The following is a 16,948-nucleotide window of genomic DNA, read 5'->3' as shown; positions in this document are numbered from 1 at the left end:
AATAGTTTTCCTTCCCCAAAGTGAGAAGAGCAGAGATGTTGGTGAACTGAGCACCATAGTTATATATAATATTTCTCTGGTAAGGTCTAGTTTGAAGAAAAAAACTTGAAAACAAACCTTTGAGGTTGAGCCTGGTTGCTATAAAGACTTCACGGTGGTATGTGTTTCTGGGATGAGCTATCTAGGAGGTTTAGGTGACTTTGAGACCTTGAATGTTCTTAGTCATTCAGAATAAACCTACAAAACCCAATGGGCTTCTGTGTATGGCGCTTCGTCACGCAGCCGAGAGTAAGAATACATGATGTTGTAGTCCCATTTTAAACACTCGCACAATTTCCACAGAGGAAGTTGCTGTGGCCTTGGGTACCCAGTTCCTTCTGTCTGGTGAGGCTCCAGGTCACAGAGGCGGAAGCCAAGCTTAGGGTTGCCTCCTCTCTCCGGGGTGGAGGCCAGCACCGCGCTAGCTGCCTGCTGGGAATGAGCCCGCTGAGCGTGCGGAGCCCAGAGTCACTGTCTTTCTGTGTTTCTAGAGAACAATGTGAAGAGTCCTAGAAAAGGAACTCGTCAGACTGTCAGGGGCCGACGTAGCCAAAATGTCACTGAATATAAAAATCTTGTCTTCAGTCCTCATGCTTTGTCACTGTAAAGCGAACAAAAAGCATTTTTACTATAATTTAAAGGAGCTGCTTTTTTATAGCACATACTATTTCGCTTTGTACTATATTTGATAGTTGCAGAATAATTTAGACTGTAGAAAAACTTTGTTGTATTTGTACTGTTCATGAATGTTTCAAAGAAAGTGCTTTACTTGGTTGCCATAACTTTCTTGTACTGCTGTATTTTTCCCCTGCTTCCTGGAAACCTAATCTGATTCATATTTTCAGTACAGTTTTTTTTTTTTTAATGTGTGTGTGTATTTTTTTTCTTTTTGGGTCAGTATTCTGAATGTTTACATCTGTTTGACATTAGCCATTTAATGCCTTTAAAAAAAAAAAAGGCGGTATTACTCCTACAGTGTAACAGCAAAATGTGAAATCAACCCAAACATAACATGCATGACAAACACAGATTGGGGGCGAAGGCCCTGAACATCCAGACATTTTCTATCAGCATACAGAAAAGTAAAACCCTCCTTCAGTCCTCTACCAAAGAATATATTATTCCCACAGGAAAAACTCAGAAAAGGTGTGTAAAATCCTCAGAAGGGGGAGCAGTTGATTCAGTAAGACTGCTACAATTTAATACTGTTATGCTTGCTTTGATACCTGACTAAATGTGACTGAGTGCAAGGAGCATTTACACAATTTTTAGACAGTGTTTTGTTTAGAATTCAGGGATCATGCATTCTTTAATGGTGCTGTTTGTTTTTTTATTTCTTTTCTACAAAGAAAAAAAAGTGTTGCCTACAAAAGTGCTCACAATACCATAAGTTAAATGAAATGAAATGTTTGTCTCTTCATGTTTCTCTGTTTTTCCCTTTCTCAAAGTAACAATTTGGGTTTCAATATTAAAATATTCTGGAGAAAATAAAGAAATTAAACATTAAATAATTGTCATTTTTAATTTTTTTATGAAATGAGGTAGTTACATAAAATGCGTTAATAAATACATTGAAAATTTTACTTAAAAAATTATAGGGAGAAAAAACCCCACATACTTTTAAATTACCTACCCTTTCTGGTTTGGTGAATTGCTACGCACAGTTATAACTACTGTTAAAACTGTCAAAACTGAAAGCTCTTTGCAATTAATAGTATCTACTGTGTTTATCATTTAAAAAATATTTGGAAATTGATTTCATAAAGATCTTGTTAATTCTTTATACCAAAAGACATTCGGGTCAAATTGTTAAGTATCATATTTAATTTTAACTTTCCAAATGAATTAACTTTTAAAGAATAGATCTGGTTGATTTTTTAAAATCTGGCATTAAATATTACAGCTATAGTTACTTGAGGAAAATGCTGTGAACCATTAGAACAAAATTGTCTCAGTTATATCTACATTGATTAAAAAATACGCATATCTTTAAAATGAATCGTAAAGCATTAAACATAACTTAGGGTTAAATCATAGTTCAACTGTTTTCATCTAAATGGACAATGCTGTCTTTGGCCACCAGATGGCGAAAGAGGATGTTTACTTTTGGAGGGGGGAGAAAAAAACAAAATACATTGCTTCCTCCAAAAACCAAATTAAATGCTTATGGTAATGAAAGTCCAACTTACCCAAGTAACTCAATGGAAAATTGATACTTCTAAGTTTTATTAAGCTATTTTTGCTACAAGGATAGCATTCCCTTTTTGTCCTATTTTTCCTATTAAAATATTTACAAAATGATTTAATTTTATTTAACATGGAACTTATTTATTGTTTTCATTGCATTACTCCACAGGCATCCTTTATCCCAGAATTTATTAGAGGAAGTTGAACAGTCCAGTGTGAAACTGATCTGAATGCTTTATGTTTTAATACCTATATTCTCATGAAATAGGAACAATTACACAGTTTTTATATAAATATTCAATTATCCTTACTACATTATTGCGACCTTATTTGAGTGAAAATTGCTCTTAGCATCTGAAGTATTTATTTGTATCCATCATAGGCCTTGACTGAGAACAAGTAGTTAACCCAGTGATTCGTTAAGTTTCATGTAGACACTTCATTGTCATCAAAGGTAAGTATTTTATTTTGGAAGAACCTAGCCTGGAGAGCAGTTGACACACCCGTCTGGGCATCTTTTTTCCCTACAAAAGACAATTGGACAGAAGTCCTAGAATGTGTCTCTCACTCCATAAATTTATTCGAAGACTTTAATTATAGGTTGCCTAGTCTTAATGTTTCAACAAATCATTTTCAAGTCTTTAGCCTTCATGATCTGAATATGAAAGAGATTTCATAAACTATCTTCATATAAATAAACTTTCAGAGCTTAACTGTATACTAAGGAAATCAGCAATTTCCCGGAGTTGTTCCCAAAAGGCAGACTGTATTGTTAAAAAAAAAAAAAAAAGAAGTAGAAAATACTTGTAAAATGTTAGTACAGAGTGCTGCAAAGCATTTCACGGGTATTAACGATCACATTTGTCCTTAGAAAAATCCTGTGAGCCAGGCACTGTTATTATAGCCATGTAATAATTGAGGAGCCCGAGGCTTAAAGGGTTTAAAAGAATACATGACAAAAATCTGGAGTATGAAAGAATGTTTTTCAGAGACCAGTGCCTATCCTCTTACTTGCTGATTGCAATGACTGCTCTGCAGACGATGTACTGGGGATTCTGAGAAAGAATCAGAGGATCCCAAACCTTGTAAAAAGTTACAGGTTAGTGGGAAAAGTGATAAAATAATTTTGACATGATGAGAGTATAATCAAGATATGTACAAGATGCAGTGGGGAAGAGAGACACCAAGTAGGTATAACCATTTAGGACTGCTGTCCGGTGAGGCAGAAACCTCCAGAGGTTTCTGACATAGTGGCAGGGAGGGCATGCTTCCCCCTGGTAGCATCTCAGTCATTGCCCTTAACACGGCCCATCGCTAAAGACACGGTCCTTCCTGATAATGATCTCGGCAAGGTGCGTGATCCCTTAGACATGTAAGATCTCTGTCCCCAGGCCCTTCTTAGGTGAACCTAGGAATTTGTTTAGATATCAGTAATGTTGATAATTGATTTGTAAAAGTTAACAGCATATTATGATGTTTGTGGTACTAGATGATGTTTGTGGTACTAGATGTCTTTGGTGGTCACTGACTTCTTAATACTTTTTTAGATCAATGTGATACATGTTTCTAGACATTAAAAAGTCAAATCATATTACAGAGGCTACAGCAAAAAACAGCAGTGTCCTGACAGAGGTTACAGTGTGGGCTATTCTAAGGGAGAAGACTTTGCTTCTGACTGTTTCTGTTATTCAGTAGAGTTCAAATAACACAAAGATCAAGTCTTGCACATACAAGTCGCTGATTTGGATTGAAGTCGGGGGGAATTCATGGTGCCTCGTTCAATACTTCTAAGAAATAAAAGCTTCCCACTTTGCTGGTGATCACAAGAGGGAAATGTTTCGGTCACTGGGGAAAATGAGAAAGCATCGATGAGGCAGCCGACAGGTAACACCAGGATATATACCGCCAGAGGCCAATTTAACCTGCATCACCTACACTTTGCCAAGCAAACCTTTCCTGGGTGAGTGAATCCACTGCTTCATTTCTTCTAGCCTGCTAAATGGGAACACAAGTGGGAGAAACAGAGAAAAGCTTATTCAGTAGCACCCAGTGGCCCCTGCCTTCCTTTTCATGCCGCTGGGGTACGAGCAGGACTTCAGGCTCTTGGCATTCCTATTCAATGTCTGACTCACCACCTTCCCCGGAGGAGAAAATCATCATCTACCAACTCATAACTATTTTTCTGGAAGCCATCTGGCAAGCTAATATTTTAAGTATTTTAATAAGTGATTATTTGATAATACGTCAAAGTAATAATAAATTTATAAGGTTAGATTGTGTGAGAGATGCCTTAACTTTCTTTTCTACTGAAGGAGAATATGTAGTCTTACTGAATACAAGCAGAGCACACTCCTTGACCTTCAATACTTGTAAGGGGCTTCCAACAACTGGGGCATTTTTGATGCCAAGATTTATCCAACCTTCAATGGGCAAATTGGTTTTGTTTGATCACCACATGTATGCTAGAGGCTACATTACAGGGGACAAAAGATTTTGCTGATGACTTGATTCTTCACGAAAAATAGTTACTAAACATTTCTTTAGTGTGTTGTGCTTTAGAATTGTACCACAAAAACACTGTCATAAAATGAAAGGAATTTTCTCAGAAAATCCCATTTAAAAAAAATCAACTTTAATTTCAGTAGAAAATGCCATTTAAATGCACCTTTCCAGGAAACATCCTATTTTCCCGAACAGCTTGGCTGTGGATGGGGAGAATAATTAAGGGAATGGAAGTTTTGGAGAGAAAAATCTCTTGAAGACATAATTTAATTTACTTTATCTAGGTTCAGAGTCAAGATATTTAGGCAATATAAGAAGCAAAATACTTTCCTGAATCTTTTACTGGAGGAATTATACTTTCTCACTTAAAATAGAAAAAAAGAAAGAAAAGCTCCTTTGTATGGAGAATGGTTTGTCACCAAATATGGCTCATCTGGAGAAAACAGCACAGATGGTCTGGTTTGCTTCAGGACTGCGGTTTCGTGCCCTGCGTGATTCACCAGACAAGGCAAGTCAGCATCTCCTCATTTCAGTCTGGATTCCACTAATACAGTAATAGGCAACAACGTGCTCTAACATTGTTTTGTCACTAGACCCTAGCAGGAAAATGAATGCTATTTTGTAGCTAAACTGGAGATTATTTTTCCTATAATTGTACATCCAAATAAATGAGGGGATGTTTAAAAAAATACCTTCGCAAGCTTAATAAAATTTTGGATGACTTAGAAAGCTCTCTGGCCAAGACTGAATAAACCATTTCTTTCTTTCTTTCTTTCTTTCTTTTTTTTTAAAGTGAATATCAAACTATCTTATCAGAAAAGAAAACCTGGGCTTTACAATTGGCTATTCTTATACATGGCCATTTATTAAAGTATTGTCACGGATATTTCTGTGTATAATTTGCCTATGAGAATGGATATTTAAAACATACTTCAGCATATAGATTCGACCATTCTTAAGGTTTATAGTTGACTCATGTATTACCAAGAAAGAATGATAACTTTAATAATGGGAAATCTGATTTCCTGACCCGTGGTTCAGCAAATAGATTTATGCAAATCTGAAGAGGTTAGCTCCTCAGGAGAAGCAAATGTGTCCCTTGACCGTACACAATACAAATTTATACATTCCTTTTCAATCATTTCCTGAGGTAGACTTTATAGAGAGACGTACTATTCTCTTACAGTGAGCCTTGTCTATGTAACAGGCCCGAGACCTTCTGAAGAGCTGGTGTAGGATCACATCTATTTTGGTGTCTCTAGAAGGTTCCATCATGCGTAACAGAGGATAGTCCATTCATATACACAGCAGAATTTACATTGCTGGCTTCCTCTGTGCAGGCTCCGTCATGGGTGCTATGATTACCTGAAATGAACAGTCAAAATTCCTGAATTCTCACATCAGGAGACAGGTAACAAGAGATAAGGAGATGACATATATAGTATGTTTGAAAATGGAAAGTGTTATAAAAGAAAATAAATCATAGTACAGCACAGAGTGTATCCTGATATGGAGGTTGTAAACATAGATGGGCTTCCCAGGGAAGGGCTCACTGAGAAAATGCTATGGGTTGACCTGTGTCTCTTCCCCAAATTCATAGGTTGAAACCCTAACCCCAAATGCAACTGTAATAGAGATAGGTCCTATAAGGAGGTAATTACAGCCAAATGAGGTCATAAAGGCAGGGCTTGATGCTATAAGATTAGTGTTCTTGTAAGAAAAGATAAAAGGGTGTTTTTCCTCTTCCCCACCCAACCCCGCACCATAAGTTGACACAGCAAGATGGTGACATCTGCAAGACTGAAGAGGTCTCACCAGAAACCAAATCAGCCAGCACCTTGATCTTGGACTTCTAAGCCTCCAGAACCGTGAGAAAATTAATTTCTATGTTTAAACCACCCAGTTCATGGTCTTTTTTTGTGGCTGCCCAAGGTGACAAACATGGAAAGTTACTTTTAAGTTGAGAATCAAAGAAGAAGAAGGTGCGAGGGGACAGGAGCATGCCAAGTGGACATCTGATAGAGAGGCCTTTGGGTAACAAGTAAGAGTAAACATAGGGCCCTGGGTCTCAGTATACCGTGAGAGATAATTTACATAAAATTATGTCTCTCAGGGGTACCTGGGTGGCTCAGTTGGTTAAGCATCTGCCTTCAGCTCAGGTCATATTCCCAGGGTCCTGGAATCGAGTCCCACATCGGACTCCCTGCTTGTCGGGAAGTCTACTTCCCCCTCTCCCTCTGCCTGCTGCTCTGCCTGCTTGTGCTCTCTATCTCTGTGTCAAATAAATAAATAAAATTGTTAAAAAAAATTATCTCTCATTCTCCAAAAAACCCTCTACATAGGGGAAGTTCATTCAGAAGGCAAAATAATCAACTTCCTAGGCCTTCCACTTACCAAGATTCTTGCATGAGAATGGGATCATCTGTTTCCAAAGGTCCAACTTGAGAAGAAAAGGCAACTTCCCAAGTAAATGATTAAAATCGGTTCTTTAAAAAAAATAAATAAATAAAAATAAAATAAAATCGGTTCTTTTTCCTCGGCCCATGTTATTAGGCTTCTGATAAAAAGTTGGATTGTTTATTCACCAAGCAAGGTATTAAAAAGTTTCTTATGTATAATATCACCCAGTGCCTTGCTCAAACTTAAGCCGCCTCTGGGAGCAAAGACAGTAGTATGATCCCTGTTTTCAGATAAGGAAAGTAAGAGTCAAACCTACTAAGTCACACAGAAAGGGTCCTCTGTCTCTGCCCTTTTTAAACCATGCAGTTCTAGTTACATGTCAATTTGCTTGAACTACTTCAAAATTAGCTTTTCTCCCCACAGCCGCCTTGTCCTTGGGAGTAGCTACACATTTTAAAGAAACTGTCAGCAAGGATACGTTTTTGTCTGCTTTTTTTTTTTTTAAGATTTTATTTATTTATTTGACAGACAGAGATCACAAGTTGGCAGAGAGGCAGGCAGAGAGAGAGGAGGAAGCAGGTTCCCCACTGAGCAGAGAGCCTGATGCGGGGCTCGATCCTAGGACCCTGGGACCATGACCTGAGCCGGAGGCAGAGGCTTTAACCCACTGAGCCACCCATGTGCCCCTTGTCTGCTATTTTATTATAATGTTTCCCAAAACCTCTGAACAACATATATACACTTTCTGACCTGTAGTTAATAATGGCACCATCTAAAATGAAAAAGTTAAAATAAAAAGAACAAATAAATCCAATTGCCTCTCAATGAACTCCATGATATATCGTAACATCCGCTCAGAAGTATTTTCCTGCCATTTATAAATGGCAAGGGAAAGTGACAGGCCGGTCATGGTGTCATGACTTTTTGTCAACTTATTAAGGGGGAAACTCCATTCACTTAAATCCATACACCTTTCTGTATGTAGCCCGACAGGGTCCTAGAGTTGGTGAACATGGGTCATAGCACCTGAAAGACTTACCTGAATTCCGATCTTGACCAACAGTCACCTGTGCTGATTTACATAAGCCATCCGAACCTCTGAGCTTGTCTATTAAGATGAAATTAGAGCAACCTGGCAAGACTGCGGCTGCGGGATAGCAGTACATGTAAACTGTTTTCAGCATCAAGTTTGTTGCATATGATAGTCACAATAAATGATCTCTGGTATCCAAAGAAGCATGTTCTTGCCCACAGTGTCTCCCAAGCCTGCATGTTAAGGTTGAATACACCAGTACTCCCTCAACATCCCCCTCACCTTAGGACGCATTGTCATTGCCACTGAATAAAGGAAGAAACAGAGACAAGGGAAATAGAAATGCTTCTCCAAGTCTGTGCGTTCCCTGTTAGCATTATTGTTGATGTCCTCTGACTGCAATTTGATCCCTAGAGTCCATGGTTCTAGAACTTGAGTATGCTTTTAACTAGCCAGACAGGCTGTTAAATGTAGAAGTCTGGGCCTCAAACTTGACGTTCTGACTTAGGATCAGTCAGTCCATGTAATTCTGATCAGAAGGTTCGGACTCTCTCTCAGAGAAAAGTTCAGGATCTCTCACTATATAAGGTATCAATTTACCGCTCAACATTGGAAGGCTGAAAACCATCAGCTACCTTGACTTCAAAATTATTTAACAGTTGTCTGTAAGAATAAATATTAGAAAAACTGGTAAGTAATTGGTAAATGCTTAACCAGAAGGAATTGCTGCTTATATCCATGTGAGGGAGTATTATTCTATTTTCTAAATATAGCACTGTAAATTGATACTTAATGAGATGGGCACATAATTCACACTATATTAAAAAAAACCCAGCAGTTTAGAGCATTATGTAAAAAAAAAAAAAAAAGACTTCATTATTGAAAAAAGTACACATCAAAATTATATATATATATAATTATATGAATTGATTGGATGAATAAATTATTCATATATATATGAAAGTAACTATGGTTAATTTAGGCTTGCAGATTTTGAGTAATAATATTCTTTGTCTTTTCTAAATTCCTCAGCATTTCTTCTTTGACTATGTAAGACTTCTGTTAGCCGATTTTTAAAACTATTAAAAGTAGTGGCAGCTTTTATTTATAATTAGGAAAATTTATATCCATCTAAAGTCATCCCAAGTTATATTAAAAATGTGTATTATAGTCATAGAACATTGGGTCATAAGGTTTAATGTTTTAAATATTATCCTCACAGTTGAATATGATAGTTTACATTAGATAAGTTAGTGAATATTATCTGTCAAAAGACATTTTGTTATAAATAATGTTGTCTTATAGTATGCTAAGCAGTAAGAGATAGGATAAAACAAAAAGAAAATATGTTCATGCTGTATATTTTTCAAATTTCTGCTGCCACCCAGTGGCTGCCCAATCTGTTTTACATATATCATTCACCCAGCTAATTGAGCAGCAAAGCTGTTCTTGAAGAACACGTCATTTGTGGGTAAAAATCAGCCAGTCGTGATTTTTTAGCTCTAAGCAATGACCAGCTAAACCATATGAATTAACAGAGAAAACATTCCAAGAGATCAGCACTAAGATGTTTTGAGTCCACATGAGTAATTTGCCAATATACCCTGCTTGTTCCACAAATTCTAGCATCCCTTTCTTGTTATAGCAGAATCCCTCTTGGGCCAATATTCAAGTAGTCCTACACAAGGGACAGTTGCCCCACCGCAGCGATCATTAACACCTGCTCATTGAATTGGATCCAGTCACTTTAAACTCTCAGAGAAAAGAAAAGCTGAGGATGAGGCCAAAGCACACTTGGATATCCCAGAGGGCAGACAGCTGCGGTTCAGCAGGATCTTAGCTCCACAGGAAGGCACTGGAAGGTCAGCTAAAAGCTGAAACAAAGTCCCCGGGATACAATCTCAATGAAAACATGCAAATGCATGAAGAAAAATAAGAAAAAACAATACTTGAACAAGTTCCAATTCCAGTTGCAAATAAATTCTAGAAAACAAGCCACATCTAGAAAACCACATAATAGTAAGGGTCAAATATATAAATCAGTATTTGCATATGTTTGCTAAAGCCTCAAAGCAAGAATGGAGAGACACTAAAATATTGTCATTGGTTACATGATTGGTTGGAAGAAGAGGAAAATTATCTTTCTTCCCTTCCTATTTTTTAATTGTTATAGTGAATATACATGACAATAATTATGATTTTTTAAAAGCCTAGAAAATAGATATATTGTGAAATGAAGGAAAATATAATAAGCACTGGTCTAGTGGCTCCTTCTTATATTTCTCTGGGCAGGAGGGAAAAGCAAACTGCAATTGTTTTCAGGGCTGTAACAGGGTTGTTTTTCCCAAAGAAGACATGAATGTAGGAAAAGATAAAGGTTGAGATGCCTCAACACAAAGCTAGGCAATTTGGGGCCCCAGTAGAACCAGGTCAAACAAACATAAAATGGAAATATCTTTTGATTGAAAGGTAACTCCCGCAGTTGAAGCCAATATTAAATCAAGCTTTTGAAAGGGCAATGTCAAAAAGTAATTTAAGAGCTAAAGGGAAATGAATAAAAAAGCACTCATATGGAATAATGGCGCATTTCAAATTCTGATTGAGGCACGGTGACCTACAGTGGTTGCTCCGAACAGGACAGAATGGAAAACCCTTCAGTAACTGTGAAAATCATACTTATGACTGGTGCCTATGGGTTATTAATTCTAAAGCAGGGAAATGGACTTTGGAGGATTTAGAGGGTAAAGCAAGGATTGGTCAGTGGTAAAGATTTGGGTCTCAAAGTCTTTCAGTCCTGAATAGATCTTTTTAGGAGGTAGTCACTTAAGTTTAGAAGGTCAGGCATGATTCTCACTCAGTTTGTGTGTGTATGTCCTAGGATTCTTGTTTCTACGGCACCTGTTTTATTTGACTTGTTCCTGACAGACATTGATTTTGAAAGGCTCTCATGTCAAAGATATATGGAGATCTGCTTTTTTTTTTTAATTTCTTTCTTCTTGAATAATTAGCTCCTTACAAATTGGAAAGAGATAAACTCTTGAGTGCCTACTACTGACCACTTTAGAAACATGTGATTTATATTTTAAAATTAAGAACATGTAAAATGACAGCACATATTTGTTTAAATTATGTTTCTGAACTACTTGAAAATCAATTCATCAAAATGTACTAGTTTCAGAATGGTAACGGTTGATATACATTTATAACACTGTTAAAACTCCTAGTGTTGAGTAAAGAACATAGGAAATCCATTAAGACCAATGAAAGGATTTATTTCTATGCATTTATAAGATTAAATACTTGCTGACTTGCTGATCACCTGTATAAAATAGATTTCTCCACTCACCTCTTTCTCTACCCCATACCATGCCTGATTTTCCTCTGAATAATTATCATTACCAAAGACAAAGCTTGAAGATAAGAATAAAAGGAATAAGAATAAAAGGAAAGGATAAGAATAAAAGGAAAGCAATCAGTTGTTGCTTTTTAAAAAGATTTTATCTATTTACTTGACAGAGATCACAAGTAGGCAGAGGCAGGCAGAGAGAGAGGGGGGAAGCAGGCTCCCCGCTGAGCAGAGAGCCCAATGTGGGGCTCGATCCCAGGACCCTGAGATCATAACTTGACCTGAAGGCAGAGGCTTTAACCCACTGAGCCACCCAGGTGCCCCAACAATCAGTTCTTTAATATAGATATGGTGCTTTTACATTGTTCTGATCTCAATGCCAGTTCAAATATGAAACCATTTTGCTTTTTCTTAAGGAAAAAAAAAAGAAAGAAGAAGGAAAGAAAGATATTTTCAAATGCATACTATCTTCAACCAGTCTGAAAACATTTGAGATTTGATCCATATCACTATTATTTAACATTAATATTAGTTTAGGTAATATTAGTTTAGGTAATATTAGTAATATTAGTTTCAGGTGTACAACATGGTGATTCAGCTATCTTACACTACCATCAATTGTACTAGCTTGAAGCAAAGTTCATAAATATTAGTGTGCCAAGAATCAACTTGGATGCTCATTGATAAGGTAGATTCTGGGTCTCTGCCATCAGAATTGGTATATCAAGAATGGAACTCAAGAATGCATAGATGCAATAAGGAACCCAGGTGATTCTGATATAAATAGTCTAGAGATTTAAAGTACATGATTGTCATCTGCTTTTATTATAGCCTGACATATAGTGTAACTCTAATAATCCCTTCTAGAAGTTAATAATTCCTGGAGAAAAATGGACAGTGAAAACCATAATATGAGTACCTTTGACAGGTAAACTTATACTGAGGAGGATAATTTGTTGAATTTGTGGGAAAAGTATATGGGCTGGTACTTTCCAAATATATGAAATGGGTTCATTTCACAGTGGTACCCATTGGCAAATGATATTTTTCCTTTTCCCTGATTTTTTAAATTTAGTTTCAGCTCTTGGGTTTTTGTGTCTCCATTTTACCTTTGTAACTTATTTGACTGTTCATCCCATAATCTATTTGAGTAGGGGGATACAAGTAAGTTTTTGACAAATTAAAACCACTGAATGAATTTTCATAGATTTAATGTTATTTTCTATTAGCCTTTTAACTCAAGAACATCTTACTTGAAAAGCAAATGTGTTCTGATGGTTAAAATCCAAGTCTCTTAGCTTTAATTTATTTCCAATTTATAATCAGCCCTTATACTAAATCAGCTAGACTTATGTAATTATTTATCTATTTTCATAAAAACCAGGAATGTGTATTTACTGAAAGGAAATTTCCATCATTGAATAAGTATTATTCTGATTATCTTGAACTATTTTTGTTTACATATATGTGGAACCATATACTACAAGTTTAATGTCGAGTTAACTTTATTGCACTTCATTCATAGTGTTAATATTATTGTATTCATAATATCTTCCAGCTAACTTTTGAATTTGCACAGCTACTCACTAACTATGGCTTTGGCTAATTGTATAACTCTTGCTTTGTAAATACTAATTGGCAATTTAACAATTTTAAATTTTGTCTTCTCTACTTTTTCTATTCATACTCTGAAATAAATACTGACAGAATTTGAAAGAAAGAGGATATTCCACATACTAGATAATTAACTGCCACAGTGTTAAAAATTTACTATTGTAAAGCCAACTAATTACACTTTTCTTAGCCTTTAGATTATAAAATAGTAACAAACCATAACAATTTAAATTATAGGTGAGACCTTTAAGCTTTTGATCCACAGTGACCAGAAGACCCTGGACAAAGCTCATAAAAGACACAGCAATAAAGATTCTCTTGATGTGAATAATTGAGTTCACATTGTTCTCATTTCATTCCTGCATTTAGTTCTTTGAACCATTACAGAAATGAAATTGACTCACTGTCTTCATTATATATCTTGCATGTCTTGTGTCCACACTGTGGTTCTCTGTACCATCCTCCTGAAATATATCACCTGGCTTTCTCAGACTATCTGCAATTTACTATTTTACATATTCAAGAGGATTTGTCATAAGCATGATGTAGCTTGCTTGGAAGAATAGTGTGTTTTATCTTTGGCTAAAATGTATGTAAAAATGTTTATGTTCTAGCTGAAGACAACATGAGGAGAATTCAGAAATTAACTTTAGTAAAATATGATATCTTAGTCTGATCTAGCTATTTGAAGTTTTTTTTTTTAGTAATTGATTTAAAATTTTTAAAGATATTTATTTATTTACTTACTTACTTATTCATTAAGTGATCTCCACACCCCAGTGTGGGGCTCAAACGCATGACCCCAAGATCAAGAGTTGCATGCTCTGCTGATTGAGGCAGCCAGGCGCCCCAGTAACTGATTTTAATTTTTAGAAAGTTTTCAGAGTTACATAACAATTGAATAGACAACAGAAAAAGTTAGCATATACCTTGTGTTCAGTTTTCCCTACTATTAACATTTTACTTTACTATGTTATAGTTATTATAATTAAACAATATGTATTATTATTAACTAAAGTCACTAGTTTATTCTCATTTCTTTGGTTTTACCTAATGTCTTTTTCTGTTCCAGGACTCTATCTAGGCTATCCCAAAACATTTAGTCATCATGTCTTCTTAGGCTCCTGTTGGCTGTGACAGTTTTCCTGGACTTTTCTAGTTTTGATGACATAGTAGTATTGAGGAGAATTGGCAAGGTATTTTATAGGATTCCCCATTGCAGGAATTTGTCTTGGGTCTTTTTCATGTTTAGACTGGTGACATGAGTTTTGGGGAGGAAAAACAGAGATAAAATGCCATTCTCACTACACAATATCAAGAGTTTACCCTAGCAACATGATTTATCATTGTTGATGCTGACCTTGATCATGTGGCTAAGGTAGTGTCTGTCTGGTTTCTTTCCTGCAAAGTTACTCAGTTGCTTGCCCTTTCCCTGCTGTACTCTGAAAAGTGGTCACTATGCACATGCAACATGAAAGGAGCCTCTATCTATGTTAGTTTCCAATGTTGGTTTCTTGTTACAACAAATTATGATTAGGTTGGTGGCTTAAAACAATAGAAATTTCTCATAATTCTAGAGGCCAGCAGTCTGAAATCAAGGTGTCAGCAGTGCCATACTCCCTCAGAAAACTCCAGGGAAGAATTTTTTTTTCCTTTTTTTTACATCTTTAAGCTCTAGGTATTCCTTGGCTCATAGCAGCATAATACCAGTCTTTGCTGTAGTCTCCAAAGAGCCTTCTGTATCTTCTCCTCTTATTATGAGGATATTTGTTTTTGCATTTAGGGCCCACCTGGATAATCTAGGATGATCCCACCTTAAGATCCTTACTGTAATTACATCTGCAAAGACTTTTTTTTTTTTAAATTAGATGTCCTTATGTGGAGTTCCTCTTGCCTTTAATCTAACCACTCATTTCCAAAGTTACTTAGGTCAGTAGCTTTTCCTATAACCCTTATCAGTGAAGTGGTTTCACACATTTGTAATATCTTGCAAAAGTTATATGTAAATTTATATAAATATAAATTAATATAAATATATTAATTACATAGACACACATATCCTGTTTCTTACATTATAATACCCTGAAATTCCCTGGCCTCATAAATTATTATTTTGTAATTTGCTTACATTAATGTCAGTCTTTGTTCTGTGACTTTTTTACAAATGCCTGTTATGTATCTGCCATTATGGTATCATACAGAATAATTATACTCCTCTAAAAATACCCTATACTTTACCTATTCAACTTTTTCTCCTTCCCCAAACCCTCAGCAACCACTGATGTTTTTACTGCCTCTATAATTATGCCTTTTCTAGAATGTCATATAATTGGAATCATATATAGTATAGTCTTTTCAAAATATCTTTTCACTTAGCAAGATGCATTTATGTTTCATCCATGTCTTTTCTTGGCTTGATAGCTCATGTGTTTTTGCCACCAAATAATATTGTGCTGTATGGATGTACCACAGTCAGTTTTATCCATTCATCCACTAAAGAATATCTTGGTTGCTTCCAGTTTGGGTAGTTAGAAATAAAGTTGCCACAAACATTTGGAATGCCTGGGTGGCTCAGTTGGTTAAGCATCTGCCTTCAGCTCAGGTCATGATCCCAGGGTTTGGGGATTGAGTCCTATATCAGGCTCCTTCCTCAGCAGGGAGCCTGCTTCTTCTGCTCCTTCTCCCTACCAGTCCCCATGCTTGTGCTCTCTCTCTCTCAAATAAATAAATAAAATCTTAAAAAAAAAAAAAAACTTGTAGGAGCCCCTGGGTGGCTCAATTGTTTAAGCGACTGCCTTCAGCTCAGGTCATGATCCTGAAATCCCAGGATCGAGTCCTGTGTGAGGCTCTGCAGGAGTCTGCTTCTCCCTCTGACCCTCTCCCCTCTCATGCTCTCTCTCTTTCTCTCTCTCAAGTAAATAAATAAAATCTTAAAAAAATTGTAGGCAGTTTTTTTTGTGTGAACCTGAATTTTAAATATCAGTTGGGTAGTAAGTAAGAGCATAATTGTTAGATTATATGGCCAGACTAGTATAGCTTCAGAAGAAACTGCCAAACTATCTTCTAAAATCTGGTACCATTTTGCATGCCCACCAATAATAAGGGAGAATTGCTCTTGCCTTGCATTCTCATCAGTATTTGGCGTTGTCAGGTTTGAAGTTTAACCATTCTAATATGGTGTATAGAGGTATCTTGTTGTTTTAATTCACAATGCCCTAATGTCATTTGATGTTCATATTTTCAAATGGTTATTTGCCATCTCCATATGCTCTTTGGTGAGTCCTCAGTTCTTATCTTTTGTCCATTTTTTAGTGAAGTGTTTGTTTATTATTGAGGTTTAAGAGTTGTTTCTATATTTTTCAGTGCATGTACATTGTCAAATTTGTGTTTGGAAATATTTTCTCCAAAACCACGGCTTGTGTTTTAATTCTCCCATAACGTCTTTTGCAGAGAAGGAATTTTTATTTTGAATAAATCCAACTTTTTTTCTTCTATTAATTGTGCTTCAAGATTGTACATGAAAACTCATCTGCAAACCAAAGAATTCTTTTCTTCTTCCCCTGCTCTTTTCTAAGATAACTTCTGGACATCTTCATGAAGGAGTATATGTGATCCTGTGGAGGAGGGGTAGAACGGAGTCCTTATATATGTTCCCAGCTTTTTGTTTTGCTTTGTGTCTTACAAGGTCATTCCAGAGGTGTCACCTACAAACCCGGTTACTATGTGCTCGGCAAGTGTCAGCAGCTAGGTCTGTGCCTGGTGAGTCCATGACCTTCCCTCTTCTGGCTCTGATAGCCCTCTCTGCTGACCGACCCCCATGTTAGCCT

The sequence above is a fragment of the Lutra lutra genome, chromosome 12 (genome assembly GCF_902655055.1).
Source record: "Lutra lutra chromosome 12, mLutLut1.2, whole genome shotgun sequence".
Classification (NCBI taxonomy): domain Eukaryota; kingdom Metazoa; phylum Chordata; class Mammalia; order Carnivora; family Mustelidae; genus Lutra; species Lutra lutra.
The sequence above is the reverse complement of the archived record's forward strand: the minus strand, read 5'-3'. Positions refer to the sequence as shown.